Source organism: Sturnira hondurensis, unplaced genomic scaffold (genome assembly GCF_014824575.4).
Source record: "Sturnira hondurensis isolate 20B ecotype Veracruz unplaced genomic scaffold, ASM1482457v3 Scaffold0010128, whole genome shotgun sequence".
Classification (NCBI taxonomy): Eukaryota; Metazoa; Chordata; class Mammalia; order Chiroptera; family Phyllostomidae; genus Sturnira; species Sturnira hondurensis.
Genome location: NW_028082759.1, coordinates 14,516,125 through 14,539,736, shown reverse-complemented (window position 1 = coordinate 14,539,736; position 23,612 = coordinate 14,516,125). Strand labels below are relative to the sequence as shown.

The 23,612-nt window shown below is 44.4% G+C and overlaps 1 pseudogene; it reads right to left on the bottom strand.

The window, feature by feature from the left end:
* Positions 1–21,958: 21,958 nt before the first annotated feature.
* LOC118995326 (ferritin light chain-like) lies at positions 21,959–22,549 on the bottom strand (annotated as a pseudogene).
* Positions 22,550–23,612: the final 1,063 nt, after the last annotated feature.

The following is a 23,612-nucleotide window of genomic DNA, read 5'->3' as shown; positions in this document are numbered from 1 at the left end:
TTGAAAGCAGCGGCCACGCACACCCATGCTCATAGCAGCATTACGCACAGTGACCGAACAGTGGAAGCAATCCGAATGTCCACTGATGATTTAATGGTGATGTATGCACACAACGGGATGTTATCCACCCTTAAAAAGGAAGGAGACTCAGACACATGCTGCAACATGGATGAGACTTAAAGACTTTACACCAGTGAAATAAGCCAGGCAGAAAAGGACTGAGACTGTACGATTCTGCTCACGTGAGGTACCTAGAGTAGTCACACTCGTAGAGACAGAGAAAGTAGAGTGGTGAACACCAGGGGCTAAGGAAATGGGGAGTTATAGATTAATGGATACCATCTTCCAGTTTGGGAAGATGAAAAATTTGGGGTGCGTGGATGGTGGTGATGGCTACACAACAATGCAAATGTGCTTAACTGGATACTTAACTGTATACTTAAAATTCGGTGAGATGGGCCCTGGTTGGCGTGGCTCAGTGGATTGAATGCTGGTCTGCAAATCAAAGGGTCGCTGGTTTGACTCCCAGACAGGGGACAGCCTGGGTTACTGGCAATCACACATGGATGTTTTTCTCCCACTCTTTCTCCTTCCCTTCCCCAGTCTCTAAAAATAAACAAATAAAGTCTTTAAAAATGGGTAAGTTATATCTATTTTGCCAAAATAGAAAATATAGAGAAATCCAACATTTCTGCTTTTTATTCCTTTTTTTTTTTTTGCCCCTGGAAGCCATATGGCACAGGTTTACTCTTTCACATGACTACCCTCTAAACATTGGCAGAGAGCAGCCCTGGTGCTTCCCGGTTTCCCTTTCAGCATCCTTGCTGCTCTCCTGTGAGGCCGTCAGTCCCTCTGGGCCCTGCACTCAGGCCAGAACACAGCATGGGTGCCAAGGGCAGCAGCGAAATTACCTCCCCTGCTCTAAATACAGACTTTCAGCGTTCTAGGTTTTCCCTCATTTTCTTTCGTGTCTCCAGCATCGTTAGTGTGGCTCCTGTGTTTGAAAATGACAGATAGCCCCTCACCGAGAGGCAGCCAAGAAGAGGAGGCATCCAGGACTGTTCTTCCCTCGTCACACATCTCCAAAGCGGATCTCTAAGCAGTACTTTCATTTCTTCCTGAATTCTGGGACTGCAGCATGGCTGGATCTGAATTACCACGGAAATTAACCTGCAGTTAGAAAAAGGCCCCAAGGCCGGCTGTCTGGTTGGTCATGGGCTTTTCTGTCTGTCAGAAAAGGGGAGAGACAGCAAAAGATGCTAAAAACAAAACCCTTTTTTTCTCTACACCTTGCCCCCACCTTTCCTGACACGTTTCCTTTGTCCTGTTCCTCATTCTGCTGATAAATAAGGTTCAATGAAAGTCCAGCTGGATCTCAGGCTCCCGTTCTGAGGATTTTACAGCCACAGCTGAGTTCAAGCGTCCCCTTAGAAAATAAAACCACCAAGCGACTGAAAGGTAAATGCAGTCTTACACGTTGAAAAGTTAAATTTTCAATAAGGCCTTCTCCTACCCTGTCTTCCTACCCATCAAGCCCTCCCTAACCCTAAAACACAGGGACCCTCTTATGTCATTTCCAACTGGGTATTTGCCAATTTGTCACAAGAAAAGTGTAATAAAAAGTGACTCCCTAAAAAAGCTCTGACAAAAACCTGTGAGCCCTTTTGACCTCACAGACTTTAAGGCATCCCAACTTATTTTCTTCTAAAAGGAGTGGCGGAGGTGGGGGAAAAAGCCTTCCTTGCTCAAACAGCTGGCTCTGTAAAGGACGTGGAAAGGTCTGGGGGCTGCTGGGAGTTCCCAGCTTGCAGGCTCAGGCTCCGGATCCACTAGGTCATGCTAAGTCTCCGTGTGCAGGCAAGAGAAGGCAGATGACCTCAATTGTCTTCACAGGATGTAGGACAGCCAAGGGCACCGAAGCCAACGGCCCAGGCCTCACTGTTGAGAGCTTTAAATAAATATCACCGGTATTAGTAAATGAGCAACTACGAGCAGTGCCGTCAACTTTATGAGTTCACAACACAGTGTGACAAATCCTTCTTGAAATGCAGGTTGTGGCTGAGGGACTCCTGACTGTGCCACAGATGGACATAAGGCGGGCAAGCCAGCCAGAAAGGTCATTTGTCTCTCAGCCAAAGTCCATCCATGGGCGGGGCATCATTACTTTTCATTCTTCTCTGTGATGACACCAATGCGTGCTTTTATGGCATTTGAATATTCCAAAGTGCTTCGACATTGTTCTCAGTTATTTCAGCCCACAAGGGAGCAGGCAGAAGGCCAGAAGGAGAGCCCTGAGCTTATGGAATCACAACTTATGTTTCCTGTACTTGAAAAACAATAAAAAATAAATAAATACAAATAAAATTTTTATTTAATAGGAAAAAAAAAGAAAACACTGAGCTTAGATGCCACAGAGGCTCCCAAGCTTCGGGGTAGAGGTGGTGCCCACAAGAAGTCATTCATTTATGTTGCTGAAAAGTTCACAGCAGCCTCTTCCTTGAAGTGGCCAGAAATCTTCAATGTTCCCACGGCAGATTTGAAAGTGTCAGAATTCTGAGCACTTGGGTTTTTCCTTCCCATTCAGCTACCCACGCCCCAACTCCAAATTCTAAGCCAGGACCTGAGGCTCTCCCTGCACCTGGAATATTTCTTCTGTATTCCAATATTTCTGCTGTATTCTTTGTTATCTACTACATAAAGAAAATTAAAAAGTGAGCTTGAAGGAAGAAGGACGAAATGTTGTTTCTCAAATATGTGATTTTATGGGAGATCTCAGAAAGACAGGGCTGCGTGGGGAGCCACCAGCTCTTCTCCCCAGGGCTCTCCATCACGCGTGTGCCTAGTCTAGGGCATACCACCTTGTTCTGTCATTGTACACGGATGCTCAGAGCGACGTTTTGCATCCTTCAGACCTCTTTTAAATTTTCTTCTTTTACTGTAGTAAGAACACTTACCATGAGGTCTGCCTTCCTAACGACTTTTTAGATGTACAGCAGTGTGGTTATCTACACCGACAGCAGATCTCTAGAACGTATTCATCCTCCTTAACTGAAACTTCCTGCTCAATGATTAGCATTTCTCTGCTCCACTCCCCCAGCACCTGGCCAAAACCATCTCATTCTTAGAGTCTATCAATTTTCCTATTGACACACCCCACATAAGTAGAAACAGGCAGTATTCGCTCTTCTGTGACCGGCTTATTTCACTCAGTATAATATCCTCAAGGTATCTCCATGCTGTCACATACTGTAGAATTTCTTCCCTTTTTAAGGCTGAACAATATTCCATTGTATGTAGATGCCACACTTGTCTTCTTCATTCTTTTGTTGGTGGACATTATTTATGCTGTTTCTTGGCTCTGGAGAATAATCCTGTAACGAGCATGGATGTGCTGATACGCTGTCCACGTGTTGGCTTTCATTCTTTTGGATAAATACCTAGAAGCAGCACTGCGGGATCATGTGGTAGTTTTATTTTTAAGGTTTTGAGACTCTTTTGTGCCGTTTTCCATAAGGGCTGTACCGTTGCACATTCCCACCAGCAGTGCACAAGGACTCCGATTTCTCCGCATCCTCACCGACGCTTGTTATTTTTTATTTTTGTAGTAATAATCATGCTAACAGGTATGAAGTGACGTGTCCTTGTGGTTTTGATTTGCATTTCCCTGATGATTAGTGACATCGAGAATCTTCTCATACACCTGTTGCTCACTCGTATGTCTTCTTTGGAGAAATGTCTATTTAGGTCTGCAGACTTTTCTTTTTCTTTTTCTTTTTTTTTGCTTTTGAGTTGAAAAGTTCTTTATATATTTGGGACATTAAGCCCTTACCAGACCATTTCCCCCCATTCTATCAGTTGCTTTTTCACTCTGTTGCTGGTTTCCTTTCTCTGCATCTCACGACTTCTAAGAGCATGTACTGAGTACTCAGTGTATTGTTGCTGAATCAAAAGTGACTGCATAGAGCCCTGGCTGGTGTAGCTCAGTGGATTGAGTGCGGGCCTGCGAACCAGAGTATCAAGGTTCGATTCCCAGTCAGGGCACATGCCTGGGTTGCGGGCCAGTTCCCAGCAGGGGACACACTAGAGGCAACCATACATTGATATTTCTCTCCCTCTCTCCTTCCCTTCCCCTCTAAAGATAAATAAATAAAATCTTTTTTAAAAAGTGACTGCATAGAAAGAAGAGAAAGATACAGAAGATTCTGCACAAGTGTAAAAGCTGATGCTTCAACAACAGGTTGCAAAGAATTCATGAGGAAGCCTTCAAGAAAACGGGGAGCTCTTACCAGGGGACACTGTCAGAGAGCATGAGAGAATCGTTTTAGTGTGCAAAAGAGAGCTTATAAATCCAGCAGCCATCTAGAAACAGATGTCAGGAGTAGCTGGTATGACTTTTGGTTGCAAAATTCTCTCTTCAGGAAAAAAGGGACTTGGTGGCACTTTGAAAAGTCCAGGGACTGGCTCGTTCTGGGCCTTCTGGGAGGCAGAGCTGTCCTGGTGCCACAGGGCTGTGTTCCCTCCCTTTGGCTCCTCCTCCCCTGGTGCGGCTTTCATCGTCTATGATCCACATCGCAGCAAAACCCAAGCATAGCTCTGACCTCTCGCAAATCCAGCATGGAAGAAAGATGTCCTTCTTCCCAGAAGCATCTGTTGTGTCTCACTGAATTTTATTGGCTTCGATTCGGTCATTCACTTCCTTTTGGCCCAGTGACAGTACCTTGGAAGAGCACACTGACTGAGGATCCGGTCACCTGGTAGGATGACTCGTGTGGGGGGGTTGGGCGGGGGGGACAACAGTGGGATACCCCCAGCCACAAGTAGCGAGGATGAGGCCAGTGGGAGCCCTTGACCACAGTTACAGAAAGTAGAGAAGATGGATGCTGTGTGGCCAAAAATAAATGTCCCCTACTCTTGGCTCCAGAAGGAAAGTATAATGGATTGGTTTGGCATAAAAGGCCTGGATTTGAACTAAGAGGTTGCAGGGAAGTAGGCTGAGTATGGGAATCCCTAAGGACGATGAGAAAAGATCATCAGCAAATGTGCAGGAAAATTAGATTCTCTTCCTCACCATTCCTGTGTCCTGTTATGTAAGCAATTTCTGTGATCTAAGGAATGGGGGTGGTCTATTTTACTGCAACATTAAAAAAGGAAAAGAGGCAGGGCACTCATTTTGTTTTAATGCAGCTTTGGCCTTGAGCCGTGAGTGTGGGTGTGGGTGTGGATGAGGAGAAAATTACCTTTCTTCGTGGAAGGGCAGGGAGCTGTCCCCTAGGGGAGCTGCTGTACCGGAGTAGGAGGTTTTTCTGCCGATGTTCTGACCGATTGTCTTAAGTCAGTCATTTCTGGGCCTCAGAGAAGTTGAGTAAACGCCAGATGACTTTCTGCCTGGACTTGCGTGTGAGACAGGAGAGTGGGGTAGATGTCTCATTTTGCTGTGTCTTATTTTGTTCAGTGCACAGAGGAGAGAGTTGCTCCTCCAGGGCCCACACAAGAGCAGCAGACTTAACTTCCCCCAGGCTGTGGCATTGGGGTGAGAGAGGAGAGAATGTTCGTGTCCCCGAACTGCCCTGAATCAGGAGGGCTGCTCACCCCTCCACCTGCTCTCAGGCAGAACCAACTTAAGATTAAGAACAGAAGAAGGCCCTCGTGGCCTTTCTTCAACACCGTGAATGGCCGTTCCCCTTGAGTAACAAGTTCCATGGAGCCATAATTGGAGTATTTTGATTCTTAAGAGGAAAAAAGGAAAAACATGAAACAAAATGAGTAAAATATTTAATTCGATTCAGATTGCAACTACCCTGTTTCATTGCCATTCTTGTTTTTTCTAGTGAAAAAAAGTGCTTTCTGTTCTAGCTTTAAAATATCATTGCAAAGGCAACAAAAATTAAAGTTCAGCAGGTATGTTTCTTGTAGAGAATGGAGAGGTGTGGGGTGGGGGTGGGTGCCAGGTTAGAGACTGTTTTTTGCTGGAAAAAAAAATAGCCCCCAAACCAAAACCCTTTGAAATGACTCTAGCTACTTCGGTTTTGTTTTGACCAACTAAAATGTCACAACAGGTCTTACTTCTTATGCTTCCTTTCTCCACTTAAAAAAGACAGCATGCATCTTTAATTAATTGACTAGATTTATACTTTAAATCCCCATTTTCCCCGCCTTGGGGGGAAATGGTGTCTAGAATTTGGGATGTGGACTTCTAGTCCAACACCCTAAAGTGAGCATCTGTTACTAAGCTCTGCGAGTCTTCTCAACGGAAATCTTTCTCATATTCCACTTTCTTTCACTTCTGGTCTTCGCCCAACCCTCACCCCACCTTCAGCATTACCTAAAAGAACCTAAGAAGATGAAACGACAGCTTAAGACTCAGAAGCCACAAACCAGAAAATCTTGACCTCGGTCTGGATGATCCAGTTACCACGCCCCCTCCCCTCAGCCCCCCCCCCCCGAAAGACTAATTCAAGAATGAGAGATATTCCATTCTATGTGCTCATATTGAACTCCCTCTGTCCCGACAGCCCTCTGGTGCCGTCCCAGACACAGCTTTCCCGGTAACTCTCCCTTCCCATGTCCCTCAGCAGGAGTTCACTGTGACCTATGCCTCACTGCACCCTTCCACCGTCTGCCTTTTGCTATGGGGAATCCCTCCGTCCCTTTCTGCATTTTTAATCTGGTCCTCTGTTTCATCAGTTGAACTGAAACCTGGGTTTCTGTCCTGATGCAATTCTCTTACTAACCTTGGCCAACAAGCCACTCTCCTTGCTCATGGTCTGAGGAAGCGGGGATCCCCTCCCTGAACTCGGCTCAGTGCAGGCAACATTTCCTCCTTCTCTTCTGAAGTTTCCTGGTCACTTCTGCCAGCCTCTTCATCGTCTCCATCATTGCCCATCTCCCAAACCCAGTGACTTTAGATCTGGGTTCCGTATGTGGACCACATTCACTGGGAGCCTGGTGTTCACATGAACGATACCACAGACCCCCCAGTCTCCTGGCCTCTTAGCAAGGCCTCAGGCAGGGGGTGGTCTGGGGCTCTCAGCCCCTCAGTCCTCTAGGACCCCTGGGAGGGTGCAGACTTTTCTACCTGACCTCCCCTCCAGCCTGAAACTGGTGCTGGGTCTGACACCCGAAGCTGCACTTTGGGTCCTCTCTCTGCCACTGGTGACTGGTGTGAGCACTGGCGAGTGTCACCTCACCGCTCAGAAATGTATACGTGGGAAAACAAGCATACCTATTTTCAAGACCGATTGTGAGGATTCAAAGAAAATAATGCACATGAGAGCATTCTACTAAAAATAGCATACAAACACTGTACCTTTTTACTTCAATTACTCAATACGTCATTTTAGAGGGAAAGGAAGGGCCTGGTTGACAGGACAGAGCTGGCGAGGAACCCCTCGGGACAGAGGTGGAGGGGTGAGACTCGAACTCAGGAGAGGCCCCATCTTTCTCTCCTGAGATGAGAGGGAAGAAAGGAAGGCACTGTGACGAGATAAAGACTTCTTGAGCCTGGGAGGGTTAAATGGGGGCCTGTGTGAAAATCTGGTCACTTGGAACTTCTCTGGAAAGTTAAAACTCCTGTTGTTTGCTCAAATTTACACGTGTGACTCGGGGAGCTGAAGCCTCCGAGGAAGGGTCGGAATGACTTTCTTTTACTCACACGAGCGTGCCTGGTGGTGGTAGCAGGAGAGGGGCCTGGGGCTGTGGGAGGAGTCGTGAGGGAGATCCCCACAGGAAGTCCCACGGGGCTGAGCAGGGGAGCAGAGGCTGGGAGGAAAAGCCGTGACTAAATGCGATCCTTTTCTCCTTTCTCTCATTTCCCCATCTCTCTCGTGTCTCTTTTCCCCGTAACTGACCATAATACGGCCAATGTAAAAACACAAGTCTTACTCCTTCTATTTACTGATTCAACATTACTTTAAAAGTTTGGAAGTTGGAGGCTTTGTCTTCCTTTCTCTCTCAGCAAAGAAAAAAATTAATGGTGAAAGTGTTATCATTTCTATGTGGCCAATAATGATTTTTTTAAAAAGTGGATCCTTTATTACTCTTGTAGGGGAAAAAATCTCCCCAATCTAAAACTATTCCTAGATACTTAAATACGTGGCATCAATGGTTCGTCTGCAAACTCATTTACTACATAGTGTGTCATTTTCAACTTTTGTTTCCTGTGCAACTTTCCCTCTGGAGAGTCCCCTTTCCCTTGATACCAAGGGCATGCAATGGTTAGACTCTCCCACAGGTCAGCTGCCTCTCAGCCTGTCCCGTGGCCAGGGCTGTCCTGTGCCGATGAAGATTTAGGCTCAGCAGTTGGCAAGCTCTACTGCCCAAGTCATCGGATGCTTTGAGTGGTTGTGATTATTCTCATAAATGATGGAGTTCCTTAAGTTATTGCTTGGGCCCTCATGCTGTAAGCAAAACCTTATTCCTATGACCATGCTCTCACTTTTTGCTTGTTATGACTACCTTCACGCCAGCACATTTCCCCCCTGCTTTCTGGAACAATCAGGGCCACATCTCTATCTTTGGCCCACAGCAAGTGAGGGATTAACCCTCGGTTTATTGAAGTCTGAGCCAAGAGATCATTTCTAAAGTTGAGTTTAGTTATTCGGGTTTGCTGTTTGAAGTACATTTATGACATGCCCAACTAATGTGTGATCTCCTTACCAGCCCACAATGCTTAACTTTGCATAGAGGCAAGGGAATCATATGTAAGCACAGAATGGTTTTAGACTTTTGGATGTTGCATTTAGCTTCTTTCCTATAGCTTTAAATATCAACCATCAAGTTAATAAGCCACGACCTGGCATTATTGTCCAATATGCAACTATGCCTTCATCCGTCTGGGCATTTCTAGGGGCTACAGATTTCACTGAACTAGTGATTTATGTTTTGAATCCCACATTTACACCGGGAACAGTTCAAGACATTATATATATAAATGATAGGCACTTTTAAAATATCCAAGCTCAGATATGTGGATAAGTTCAACCCCTGATTCTCTATCCATTTGTGTTCCATAGGCATCTCATGAGGTATCAAAATGAATGACTATCAGGAAGTTCAACTACACTCTTCTCATTGTAATTAATTAGTCTGCCCCATTAAAGAAAAGTTCTCCTGGAGTTTGGTGACCACGGCACTCGGCCACTTCTCCCCATCGTCATTTGCTGCGGTCTTCCAGCCAGCAAGTGGCTCTCCTGCTGTTGCACAGCAACTGGAATTTCTCTCCCTTCCTGTTCATGCCAACGCCTGCCACCAGGGTTACTTTGGTGGCCACGTGAGGACCCACTGAACACTCTATCTTACTGTTCCTTAATCTCCTGTAGGACAGTGACCTCGGTCTCTGTCTCCCCAAACCTCCACCAAGACTAGACCCTAAACTTTGTTTTTATCAGGAACCACCTCACCTCTGAAACTTCACTGTTTTCCTCTTGAACCACAACCTCCTGTTTTTCCAGCTCTTGTTCTCTTAATCTGTGACTTACGGGGCTCTTTTCTCAGTCATCTTCACTGATGCCACCTCCTCTGTTTCTTGATTTGCCCGCAGTTTCCTTGAGCTTGGCTCCCTTCTCTTCTTGCTCTTCATTGTCTGCGTGAGTGGTCCCATCTGCTCCATTGGCTTCCGCTACCATGTGTGTGCTTATGACTCAGATTTCTTCTCCATAACCCTTAGCACTCTTCCAAGAATCAGAAAAACATTTCTGGTTAATTAATCATAAAAATCAATAACAGTTACAGAGTTGATACTATGGAATAGGCAGTGTCTTCAATGCTTTAAGTACATACACTCATTTATAACCCTATGAGGTAGGTTATTCTTGAGTACTGTGTTTCAGTGGATCTGAAATGCTATTACTACCTTGATCCAGCAGTTTCATTCCTGAGTCTTTTGGAGACAAGGACCCAAATACATATTTTGCACACAATATTCACAATAGCTGAAAGGTAGAAGCAAGTGTTCCTAGGTGGATGAATGGATAAACAAACTAGGTATGGTATGTACCTACAATGAAATATTGTTCAGCCTTAAAAAGTAAGGGAATTCTGACATGTGCTGTAATGTGGATAAACCTTGAAGGTATTTTGCAAAGTGAAGGAAGTCAGTCACAAAACGACAAGTATATGACCTCACTAGAACAGTCCAATTCATAAAGACAGGAAGTAGAGGGCCAGGGACTGGGGAAGGGGCGATGGGAAGTTATTGTTCAGCAGGTACAAAGCTGCAGTTCGGGAAGAGGGAGAAGCGGAGATGCGATGTGCTGGAGTTTTACAACAGCGTGAGGGCACTGAAGCCACTGAGTTGAGCGCTTCAGATGATTAGGACGGTAACATGTAGGTTAGGTGTATTTTCCAAAGTGAAAAAATTTTAAATTTCAACAATACAGATTGCAATTAAAAATGGTTTAAATGGTCAAAAAGGATTTTTAATGGTAAAATGCATCATTATTTTATCTACCTTTAGGGAAAATAATGCCACTTATTTAAAAAATAGCATGATGATTCCTTATCCATTTGAATTTTTATTTTATACTTACTGAAAGAGCTTTTTTAGCCATAGGGGTAATTTTTATATGTATCACTTTCCTGTATCGATGAATAAAGGAAGTACAACTCAATAAATGCCCGCCTTTTCTGAATCGCTTTTGGAAGTGCCTGTCTGAGACCATGATCTCCCACACCAAGTGCTGTCTGCGGTCCGCAGTCCGCTGTACTGTCCGCAGCACCGGCGACGGAGCGGCTTTCGCAAGCCAGTGCCACTATTGCCTCTGTATTTTCTTCCGAGACACTGACACCCATCCTGCAAGTTTTGATGCTGACCCTTTATTGATCTAACTAGAAGGTATCAATGAAAGGTTTTGACAACTACAGGGGCTCCTATTTCTTCCTCAAATAGTCTTTAAATGATTTGTTGACTGAAATGTCAAGGAGATGTCATTGCCCAGTCACAACACGAGAGAGAATAATCACATCTCCACACTTTCTAACAAGCTTATCTTTAACTGTTAATAAGCAAGTCCGTGAAATACATCAAGAACTAACATGTTGAGTGAGCTCTGCCGGCTTCGTGTAGGACCATGCCAAATGACAGTCATTTATACTTCCTTTCCTGTGCTCCATGGGGCTTCCTGTGGCCCAGGAGAAATCTTCTTCCCTTCACCTTTCTTTGAGGGGTCCTTTCATATCTGCGAGTTCCTGTCCCCTAAAGGCTAAGCCTGGGCTCAAGCAATGTACCCAATCCCGTTGAAACGATATAATAGAAATAGCTATGATCACATGGACACATCCAGAGATCAAAATGAGTGTGTTGTGACAGCAGTCTGACCAACAGCAGGAGGACTCCCAGCTTTGGAGAGGTAGCATGTGCACCTTAAGACTACTGTTTCTAGGGACACAGAATACACAGATTTTCCCTATCCCCCCGCTAAACATAACTAAAGATCCTGGACACTACTAGACACACACAGCTGACCTACCCTGAAAGAATGGCTAAAGGAATTTCTCTAAACATAAGGGAAGCAATAAAAGAAGGATCTTGGAGGTAAGAAAAGTATAGGTGCATATCTCAAGCCTTCCTGCTCTTTTTGAGTTTTCTAAATTATGTTTGATGGTTGAAACAAGAAGTATAACACTCTCTGTGTGATTCTACTAAATGTCTGTAGAGGAATTTTAGGACCGTTATACTATAGACCGTGGATGGTAAAGGGAGTTGAAGGGAGTTAAGGTGTTTATTCCTCATGTGAACTGGTAAAATGATGTCATCGGTAGACTGATAAGTTATGTATATATAGTGCAGTACCCAGAGCAACCTCCAAAAAGGCTTTACAAAGAGATACACTCCAAACACTTCAGATAAGTCAGAGTGGCATTCTAAAAATATATTTAAGCAATCCACAGGAAGGCTAGTAAAAGAAATTAAGAACAGAGAGAACGAACAGAAAACAAAATGTCAGACCACACATGCTTGGGTATTTGCACGGGTGTATGCACAAAAATGCATGCCGTAGGTCCGTCCACGGGGCGAGCCCCGGACACTGCCACTCCAGTAGTATAAGCACACCTAGCTCCCCGAACGCGACTCCGGACAACACGCTCCACTACAAGGAACCAGGGCTCCTTATGGAAGTGACCGATTTCAGGGCTGGTAGAGGAAGTATAAGGTGGGCCTGGAGAGTCTCATTTATGGCAGGAAGCAAGGAAGTATTCACAGAATGATAGGAGCATGTCAGAGGGAACCAGAACCAGCCCGGACGGGCTCCCACTGGCCAAATCTGGGGCAGTTTTGGCACATAAATAAATAATGGCAGTAATGAATCATAGCCAGCTGAATAAAGAGAGCATGACTCCATTCTGATAGAGACTAATGAATGGAAAAATTGCAAGTTTGTTGAGGAATAGGAAGTTAACTTGTTAATTCCATAAGGAAAGAGAGTCACTTTCGAGTGAAGGAGAGCGGCAAATACCACTTCAATCATGTGATCAAAACAACCATCACGAGGAATGGGGTAAATTGAAATCATGCACCACCTGATAAGACGCAGTAAGAACATAGAATTACTTCTCTGGTTTTCCTGCCGAGAAGGCATAACCTGAATTTCATCATGAGGAAACACTAGAGGAACCCAACAGGAGGGACGTAAGACTCAATGACTGCCCTGTTATCTCCAAACAGACAAGCACCGGAAAGGCAAGGGGAGACTGAGGACCTCTTCCAGACAGAGGGAGCCCATGATTCTGAACAAGGTTCTTCATCTTCGAGTGATTAAGGGGACATTGGGGAAAACTTGACTGAGGGTTCGATGGCAGTAACGTTAGCAAGTTAATTCTGTTGTTATCTTCTGCTTACGTGAGATGATGTTCCTGTCTGTGGAACCTCCACACTAAAGAATTAGGGGAGCCTGGGGTCAGCAACTTACTTAGACATAGTTTGTAGGGTTTAGGGAGTAAGATGGTTTTATTTCCTTCTGTCAGATACTTCCAGCTTTTCAGTAAGTTTGGAATGTTTTTAAATGTAAAAGAAAACAAACGAAGAAAAAATACGGCCACCTGGTTGAAGCCCAGACACTGAAAGTTTAGAGTATCTCAGACAGAAATGATCTCCTGTCTCATCTGTGCCTTTTCTGATTCTCAGTGTTGGTTGGGCGTCTTTTTACCTGAGCGCTTACTGAAGTTGAGACCCTGGGGGTCACTCTCAACGTTTCCTTCTCTCCTATGGCCATAGCCAGGCTTTATCTCTTTTGCCTCATACATAGCGCTCAGTTTTACCCCATCTTCTCCACCCCCACTGCCATGGCCTTGGCCTCTCTCCTTGTCTTTGGCTTCACCGCCAGCCTTCCTGGGTCCAGTCTCTCTCCCCTGAAGTCCTGCTGGCAACGAACTCACTAAAAGTGAATCTTTTTGTGTCCTCCCCGCTGCTTAGAGACATCGTCTGGCTTGATAGGACATCGGGATAAAGCCTAGCATTGCAGAGAAGCTTTCAAAGTCTTTCGTAGCCATCCCATCTCCTGCCCCTCCTGAAAAACTGCAACCATCTCAACTTCCCTCCTACACACCTGCCCTCCCCGAACTTGCTCTTATGATCGTTGTGCCTCCCTGCCTAAAATGCCTCCTACGCCACCTTTAAAGCAGGGGACATAAATGGGAAGGCTCACACACCGCATCTGGCCTGCAGGACATCTTGTCTGGCCGACACAGGTCACTAAAGGGGGAGCATGTGTCCGTAGATGGCACCTTCTGTCTGCAGCTCATTGCAAAGCCCTCCACAACTGGCAATTTCACATGTTCATCTGAGTTGGATCTTTCAGCACTCATCTCTCTTGAAGCCTTTCATGACTTCTCCCTCGTTAAGGCTCCATTCATAACCCTAAAATAGCACTTATCGCATACGGTGAAGTCTGTGTGGGTTGCTCAATTCTATGAGCAGTTCCTAGGCAAGAACTGTGCCACCAAACTCGGTTCTACGGAGGCAAGAATGGACAGTGGCTGGAAAGTGTAACCTAGGACCCAGAAGAGATCACAACTGACCTGGAACATTTCTGAGCTCTGTGGGGGTTCAGGCTAAGTCACCCCAAGGTGTGCCTGTGAGGTATGCAGATTGTTTGGAGCTAAAGGCAACTGGAGTTACAGGCTCAGGAGGAACTTCTGCCCCTCCTTTCACTACCAAGAAGAACTTGAATTGGGGGCCTTACCCATGACGACAGATTACCACAAATAATCTCTTTCGACCTATCCCCAGGGCCAGGCAAACTAATTATTAGACATTTGCTGTCCTTGCAATGACCTTCTGAAGCCTCAAGGTACTTTCCCTTTTTGTCTTTGAACATCTCATGCTCTTGGGGTCTCTGACTCCCTCATGAATACAGGGTGCCCATACATACATATGTATTAAATTTGGTTACATTCTCTTGTTAATCTGTCTCATATCTATTTGATTATTAGACCAGCCGAAAGAACCTTGAGGGCAGGAGACAGTTTCTTCCTCCCCCACAGCCCCAACAGTGTGACCTGAGCACTCGTTTTTACGTGGTCCCAGCTCACACGTCTTCGAGAGGAAAGTTCCAGGAGGAAGGTACTCCACTGGTTTACCTCGTCTTCTTCGGGAAGTGGTGGTCCCGAAGGTTTGTCCAGGCCTGCATGTCTTACGTGATTCTGCTCTTTCGTAGGGTGTAAGGTGGAGTGTGCGCTTTTTCTTAACTTCTGCGCTGGCTGGTTCCATTTCTCTTTCAGGTCTGCAGGCCTGTGGACAGAGGGCACGCAGTCAAAGAAGCGCTATCACTATAGATAAGTAGGTAGAGAAACAGAATGATCACATATTACCATAATATGTTATAGCATATAACACTGAAATAATATATAATATATTACAGAGATAAAATAATATGTGTTTTAATATATCATTTATATAAAATATGTATTTTATATATATATATATATATATATCTCCAATCCAGTGGGAAAGAAAACATATTTCTGCCACAATGATTTAAAAATCTTTTGGTTATATGAGTAAACAAACTTTGGCTCAGATAGACATGAGCAGAAAGATTTGCATGATTCCAGTAATACTACATGACTGTTTGTATATTTATTGTTTTGGGATTTTAATGATGTTCTCCTGCTGCACATTTCAGAGGGTTTTAGAAACAAATTAAGAAGCACCACGAGCAGACGAACAGCAATGAAGAAGCAACAAAGGTGCACTCTAGGTGGGGTCCCCTGAGTACACTCCCGAGTACACTCCTGGTTCTGTTTGCTCCCATCAGAAATTAGGACTCATGAAAGCCGGTTACCACAGGGACGGCAAACAGATGCCAGGCACATGTGGTTCCCTTTAAGAAGGATCTTCTGTGAGGTGTTGTCCGTGCCTCTGACAGTCCTCTCTGTGTGTCCAGTTCCCAGCTCTGTCAATGACAGCACGCTCCTCCACTCCATCCTGCAGTGGGAAGGAGGGAGATGGGTTAAAAGAAGGGGTGGAAGAGGGCGGTGGCTTTTGCATTAACCAGAGTGGCACTCAGTCCCTAAATCAGATCCCTTGTCTGTCTAGGGAGAAAGCTACACGTTTCTAAGTCAAAATCTGGTGATTATCAAAGTTAGGAACTTCTTCATTTTATAGTTTTCTATTGGACAGAACTGGTAGGAGTGAAAAGTTTCAGTTCCTCAAAATCTGGGGGAAATGTTTTGAAAAATTCATTATGCTCTTAGCAGTGGTGCTGGCGACCCAGATGAGAAGTCCTGTGGAGACGTTTTGGTAACAAATAGGTTTATCAGCTTGAAAATGTTGAGCTCAAATGAATACAATGAGCCTGGTCGCTCCATTTGCCTCTTTAAAAACGCCGGGCGATTTGGTATATAAACTCTCTTCATCTCTGCCTTGAAGCATCTACTAGGAGCCCTTTAACCTGGGAGCATGGATATCCAGCCTGGCTTCTCTCATTTATGTTCATAGGCTCTTGTTCCAAGATGCTTCACCTGCAAGACACACCATCACTGAAAAACTTTTCAAGGGGAAAGACTCCTCTTTCATTTAATGTGTATAGTTACTGTGTGATTGTATAAATTGTTTAAAGTGGCAGAGAGGAAGAGGAAGAAGTGCACCTTAAAATTGGGGTAGAAAGATGAATACTTGGAGGGAATGTGTTCTTATCAAATTGGCTCAACTAAAAAATGGCATTTACTTTAAAGACAAAGGAAGACCTCGAGCCCAGTGGCAGGAAGGACAGGAAGAACTCACAAGAACCAGGCAGGCACCAGGACAAGGACTTTAAGGCCTGGCTCCATCTTCTCTCTGCATGTGTCTCCAATTTAACTTTCGGCACACCTCTGCCCATTCACCGCCACCTTCTGCTTCCCCATCATTTCGGCTTTGACTTTTCATGGTGCCAAGTTTAGACTTAATTGGACCATTTCCTCCTGCTCAGAGACTTATATTTAAAGTATTCCAACAATGAAATTCATTAGCAGGAATCTGATTAGCTTAGCTTGGGTTAGGTATTCCCTCTTTGTCCTATCAGGTTTGGCTATGGTGTTTGAGTTATCGAATAAAAATATGGGCACATAGTTTCACTTCCTCAGGGTATGGGTGGGGCCTGGGCCTCTGAAAATGGGAGGGGAGATAACGAAGATGATTAGGGAATTTTTCAAATCCATAGATTTTGGAGTGAGATGAAAGGTGGCCATACACTGTTTGACTTACACGGGAAAATGACTAAAATAGTTCTATCCACTTCTCACCTGGCCTGTGCCTGTTGTTTCAAGTTGTGAGGCTCTGTTGTCTGGGCTATAAGCTACTAGTTGGTCATCTAAAAGGTGAGATATTTAAAGCTATCGGACATTGGGGTATGTAATATACAATTTGTGCGGAAGTTTTTACTCAAGATTTTAACTTAACACAGTGGAACGGGTTTTCCTCATCTTCCTTGTGGGAATGCCAGTTTTCAGAATCCTTTGAAAAGGCAGTTTGGAAATGTGGATCCAGAACCTTAATGCCCATAAGTTCATTTTGAATTTGGTAGGAGAGTTATTTGAGCTGGTTACATAGCGAATGCTCAATGAAAGCTTACTGAGAGATTAGTTTATATTTTATTAGCTCTTTACATCGTGTCCTTCCTTGCTTTTCTCTTTCCCTTGCCTTGCCGTGGATGGCACAGCAAGCTGACGTTTAAACAAATGGAGCAGGTTAAGGTGTGTGCTTGTGAGTTGTGCAACTGAACGCAGACGGCAGGGAAGCGGAGCTCTGTGTCCCCACTGGCCCGTGAATGTGAGTTTATAACGTGAGCTTTGGGGTGTGATGACTGGACACAAACATGAGGGGAGGGAATTGATGAGAGGCTGAGCATTTCTGTCCACTCTTGAGTGAAATTCCGTCCCAGAATTTTTTTGATCTGGTTCAACTCAACCTCATCCGCAGCCAGAACTCATCACCTTACCTGACGTACAAGAGGCCTGTCCCTTTCCATCAACACTAGCTCTTTGTCAGCAGTTGGAGAGAAGGCTGTGGAGTATATTTCTGTAATGCCACAGGCTTAAGAACTCCTCCTCTTTCCCACTCATATTTTATGGTATTCTATCTACTTGCACAAGTCGTTCCTATGGAATTTTTATTTACAAAGACTTCCAGGAGTGAGGTTATATGTTGGCCCTTCCGGGGCTTTTGCATGGCAGATTTTTTCCCTTTCCCAGTTTTACTGAGATATAATTAACATATAACATTGTATTAGTTCTATGTGTACAACATGGCAATTTGATGTATGTATATATTGCAAAGTGATCACCGCAAATAATTCTAGTCAGTACCCATTGCCTCACATAGATACAAATTTCTTTCTTGTGGTCATAACTTTTAAGATCTACTTCTCTAGCAACTTTCAAATCCACAATACGTTACAATTCACCACAGTCACCATGCCGTCCATTACATCCCTATGACTTATTTATCGTATAACTGGATGTTTGATGTTTGTGCCTTTTGACCACATTCACCCATTTCTCCCGTCTCCTACCCCCGACCTTTGGCAGCCACTAGTCTGTTGGTGGGAGGTCTTATGACAAGATTCTGGGCGTCATTTTACAGAATTGCCCAAAGGGGGTCCTTGAAACGGGAGAGAACTTGTCAACACACCTTTCTGTCGCACACATCCAGGTGTGGTTTGCGTCAGGACGCTTGCTCCCAAGGCGGCCGTGAGGCACGGTGAAGGCCCCGAGTCTGCGCTTGCGCTGTAGACACGCTCAGGGAGACTGCCACCTTCACCTGCGGCTGGGGAGGAGTGGGGCAGGACAAAAACTCTAATTTGTCCTTTTCGACAAAGCTGCATCGAAATCCCTGCCCTTTGAGTGCGTGCAGACATGTACCTATGCATGACAGTAGCATTTTACTCGACCTGTTGCATTTAGATGCTTTTAGTGCAGTGTGCAAGTTCATCACTGAGGAGAAGAACTTGGCATTTGACTGTGAAATTACTTGAAATAACTTGAAAATTCAGTATGCACTGAACTCAGAGGTTTTATTAGGTTTCTGAGATTCCAACTAAATCTCGAGGAACATCTGTTCTGAGAAGCGCCAGCTGTTTTTGGCAGGTTTGCATGATCTAAGCGAAAGCATCTTTCACTCAGCGCTGCGCCAGATCTCACACAAGCCCTTCTTTTCTCATCAAGATTCCCATACCTGCACGTCACCCCAGAGCAAGTTAGGTTGAGTTTGGGGTGTTGAGAGGAATTTGTGAGGAGGAGTCAAAAAAAGAAGGCCGTGATTTTTGGTCTCTACTGGTTTCTAAGTACGTTCCTGCCAAAAATCATCAGAGAGGTGGGTTCTTGTAGCTCAATGTACACTCAGTGTTTCTATTGTAATTCTAACTCCTTTTCCAGGATTTCCTGCTGAAATTTGAATTTTTCTACTAATGAATGATAAAGTGACGAAACGGCACTTTTGATCTCCAGTTCGTCCTAGGCCTCAGCGTGCAGTTCTTTTCTCCCAAGGCTAAGGGGTAATTGTCGGCTTATCTCCCCACGCCAGGCTCTATAGGGTTCCGGGAAGCCTTGGCCTTGTGTCCTTTTGTCCATGAGCTCACATCGAACTACAGACAGATCTGGCTACTGGGTTGCAATGCAGAATGTCAGCCTGCCAGGATGGCAGGGAGACTTCCTATTACCCACCTGTTTTTGTTGTCAGTCCCCAAGTTCAACAACAAAGGGAACTTTTGCCCTGTCCCTGGACCGCATTCCTTCCCGGAAGTGAGAAAACTGTTGGCCCTCGGACACACATTCAGAACAAGAGCAGCTGGCTTTCCTTGAGCCTTATGATACCCGAAGGTGTAGAGGGTGACAACAGAGCTCTTCCTGGGAATCAATCGCTCTGAGGCACGGAGGCAGCTTTGAAATGAGTCCCCTTTTGTTCAAGGTCAGGGGAATGAGAGATCTCTACGACTAATGCAAGAGGCACATGCAAAGTAGCCTCAACCCTACAGTCTGCATTAAAAGTTACATGCAAACGAACTGGAATCTCATTTTCAGAATGCCTTCTTTTTCAGTCTCGCTAAAGTAAGTAGTTTGGGGGAAGGTAAATGTCTTCACTCTTCCTGTCAAAGGCAAGGTGTTTCAGTTTCTTCTTTGTGGTGCCCACAGCAGGAGGCAAAGGAAATGCCAGTGTGCAGCCGGGACAGTTGCTAAACATCTACGATGTCATCACTGTCACCAGGCAAAGTTGTAACAGAGAACATTGGATTTCTATGTTAACTGCTTCATAAGCTACACAAACAATTAAAATGCAAATGAGGGCATATTAATGTATACAGGTGAAGAGGGTTTTTAAATTTGTGTTCAGTTTATTTATTTGACTAACCATTTTTTATATATTATTTTATATGTGGATATAAAAACACATTTTCTTTGTAAGTGAAAGCAGTTAATTTTTGGAAAATGTTTAATTACTAGTTCCCTGAGTTTTATATTTTTAGCAAATTGTTTTAGTTTTATATTTTACTTAGCAGAAGAAACTGCAACAAAGTTCTGTGAAGCATTTCTTTAACTTGCTATCAGCTCTAATTGTATTTGCAATGCTCACTTACCCGTCAGTTAAATGCATTAAATACTATTGTTTCAATGGCCCTTGCTGTGTCAAACTGTTATTTCTGGCAGTTCAATATAAGTGTGAGGTCAAGAAGAATAGGGAACAGCAAATAAATTTCTCGGCAGGAATTCCAGCTTCCCTTCTGCTATATGTTCATACTTCTCAACTCCAAGAGAAAAAAAAAAAGAAATCTTGTAGACAGACAAGGTTATCCAAATTTCATTATCATCTCTGCTCATGGCTTTAAGAACACTAAAAGAATAGTATTCTGTAACTTGGTGGATAATTTTATATAGTAGATGCTGACTATAAATCTTCTTGGCTTATGGAAAGAGAATAATCCTAAAATAAATTATATTTTCGGTCCTGAACTTATCCTCTCTCTGAATCCTTCCTTATATAATTCTCTTACTGAAAAGCAAACTGCCACGACTTCTCCTTCCCAGAGCTCTCATTGACTGCCGGTGCTTCCCAAACATTGATGCCTGAATGTCATTAAAAATGTTTAATCGTTGTAAAGCATAAAACAATGTGGAGCAGTCTGACATTGCCTTTGTGTGGTTGAAAAAAACAAAAATAAATTGTTCATACAGTGCTGAGAACGGAGGTTGGGATTAAATTGACCTGAGGTTAATGATAGGATGAAGATCAACTGTCAAGTAGCAAGAAAACGCAATAGCCTTGGCAATAATTAATGTTGAACAATGACTGGAGTTCAGATTATTGTAATGAGAGATGAGACACCGTTCTGACTGTCCAGAGGTCAATGTTACTTGGTTTCCTATGGTTAGGGGTAAATAAGGAGGACTTCCTAGTAAAAACAATGTAACTGGATACAATGAGTCTGCAGTGATCCAAGGTTCATGGGAGACATTGTTAGTACATAAAAAGAGTTTATAAAATATGTAGCAACCGATGTTTTATGGAATTTGGTCCTGAAAGAGGGGTGGTGGGGAGAGCCTGGGGAGCTAGGGAGGTATTTATCCAACTGCAGAAAGCAGACCAAGAGTACGGTTTCCAGAATCCCATTTGTTGACTATATTCCTGTAATTCTAATGAACCTTTTCTTGAAACTTTCATTTTATGAATGGCACTCTTCTTCCTAGAATAGATCATCGGTTGTCCTTGCTCTCGGAATGTAGTACATTAATATATCATTAAAGCAACAGATGTGTTAGAGTAATACATTATCAGAACAAAGCACTCTGGTGGTGATGCATTTAACAAAAGATGGCTCCGTCTTGGGCAGAACACGTCCAGAAGCTGAGTTAGTTCAACAATGCAAAAGGTGAGTCCATGGCTCATGATTGCTGGCACTTAGCATTTGTCTCCGGCTGTCGGTTGTGGCCTAAGTGTGATGCGCATTTCTGTCTGTGTCGGACAATGGCATCTTCATCAAAATACCTGGATCTGGTGAGTCTTATTTCTGAGGGAAAAGAAGAGCAGAATGAAAGTCTTCTACGACAGAGGGTCGTTTATAGGCAATGAATTGTACAACATGGTTTTGTTTCCAGGGAGGCAGGTTCATCTGGGACTGTAAGCCTATATCGCGCTGGTCAGGGTGGCGTTTGCTGACATTGAATAGCAGCTGTATTTGCCTCTCCTGCCACCTCAACTACAAACACCATCATTTTCTGTCGACACTTTTTCAAGTCCTAGAACCTGGGGCAGGTGTTTTCAAAATCAAACATTTGATCTATAAGTAAAGAGAACAAGGTCTAAAGATGCTCAATACCTCCAGAAAAAAAGACAAAATAAAAAATGGTTAAAGAGAGAAAACCGATACACTTCATCTAAGATGGTCATAAGGTTTTGTTTGTTTGTTTTGCAAAAAGCCTTATTGTTTCCATTTGGTCCAAAGCATGGGAGAAGGCTCCAGGAGTCTGCCTAGTGGTTGCAGAAAGAGGCTCAGGCAGAAGCCAGACACAGGGGGATGGAGACAGGCCCCCCAAAACCTCTGGGCTCCAAAGGCTCCTAGCCACGCACAAGGGTGGGTCTTTCAAAGAGATACTTGCCCCGCCCAGCCTGGGGTCGCCAGCCTGTAGAGGTGGGTCAGCTGGTTTCCCATCTGCTTGATGAGTCTGACCTCCTTACCCAGGAAGTGGTTCTCCAGGAAGTCACAGAGCTGAGGGTCCCTGTGGGCAGAACTCAGGGCCTGCAGACCCAAAAGGGCCTGGATCAGGTTCTTCTCCAAGGCCAAAGTGTCTTCCATGATGTCCTGAGTTTGACCCCACTGATTGTGGGAAGGCTTCTGGACATTGTGGAAGAGAACTCAGCTCCCGCGCTGGTTTTGCAGCATCAGGAGATGCTGGGCCCCTTGCACTTCTCCTCCACCAACCTGCAGAAGAGGTAGGGCATACTGTGCAAATCCACACCATCATGGTGGGAACAGAAGCTCAGAGAGAGGTCAGTGTAGGAGGCCCGCAGGTGCAGGGTGGCCGGGCAGTTGACGGTGGCCTCCAAATCAGAGGAATAATTCTGATGAATTTGGGAGCTCATGGTTGCTTGGCAATAAAGAGTTAAGTTCAAAATAACAGAGTTGGCTGGTCTGAGAGGCCAGGGGTGGCTGAGATGGTTCCGAAGGATGAGACTGGAAAAGAGGCTTGAGGGTTGTTGGAGGCTGGAAGAAGAGGCCTCACTAGGTCTGTTCCATCCAAACACTCTTGAGACAAGAGTTTAACCTGGGGAAAGGATGGCCATGGTTAATTCTGCCAGAGCTGGGCCAGAGAGGTGGTGCCCCCACAGGAGCAGATCTGGAGGACTTCAATACTTGTAGCGCACAGATGACAAAGGACTTTTCTTTTAACGGCTTATTTATCATAATCTTCATTCTCTTGATGGTTGGTTTAGGAATTCAGCACACGCGGAGGGTTGGACCTGTGGGCATTCAGATCCCATATGGGTATGCTGACATGTTTAGATGCAGACAGGGCCATGGCCAATGCCATGGTCATGTTGGGATTTTTATGGTAAAGCCCCAGTCATATTATTACCATCACTGTGCAGAGATCAAACTTCTTGTTCTCTCCCACCCTTTATAGCTACCAGGCTTGACCTGCAGAAATTCTCAGGAAAGAAAAGACATATTTATAACAACTCAAAAGGCAAACTAGCTAGAAGCAGCAATTGATAGGAAGATTTCCATTAATCCAGGTGTGAGTGAGGAGTGAGAAGGGGTAATACTTTCTAAGTCCTGACTTCTAGTTGAATGAGCCTGAGAAAAAAAGGGTTAAAGATTTAATTTTTTCTCTTTCATACCCTCTCATAGCAAGGAAGTTTTCCAGCCTCATCCCGACCCCCTCAGGAGAAAGCAATAATGGACTTCTTAGCAGCAGCTAACACCTTGAAAAAATAGCCCCAATGTAGAGAATGGCATTTCTAGGTTATTTCCTCCGGTACTTGAAGGAAGGATCTGGGGGCGTCCAAAGGGAGATGTGTCCATACTTGCTAATGTGATTTTATAGTAAGTGTTGTGAACTTTGTCACATGCCTTTTCCTAGACTCTTGGTATGAGCTGTTTGTTAACTGACTATTTTCTATATGGTTGACTTAGATGAACAGA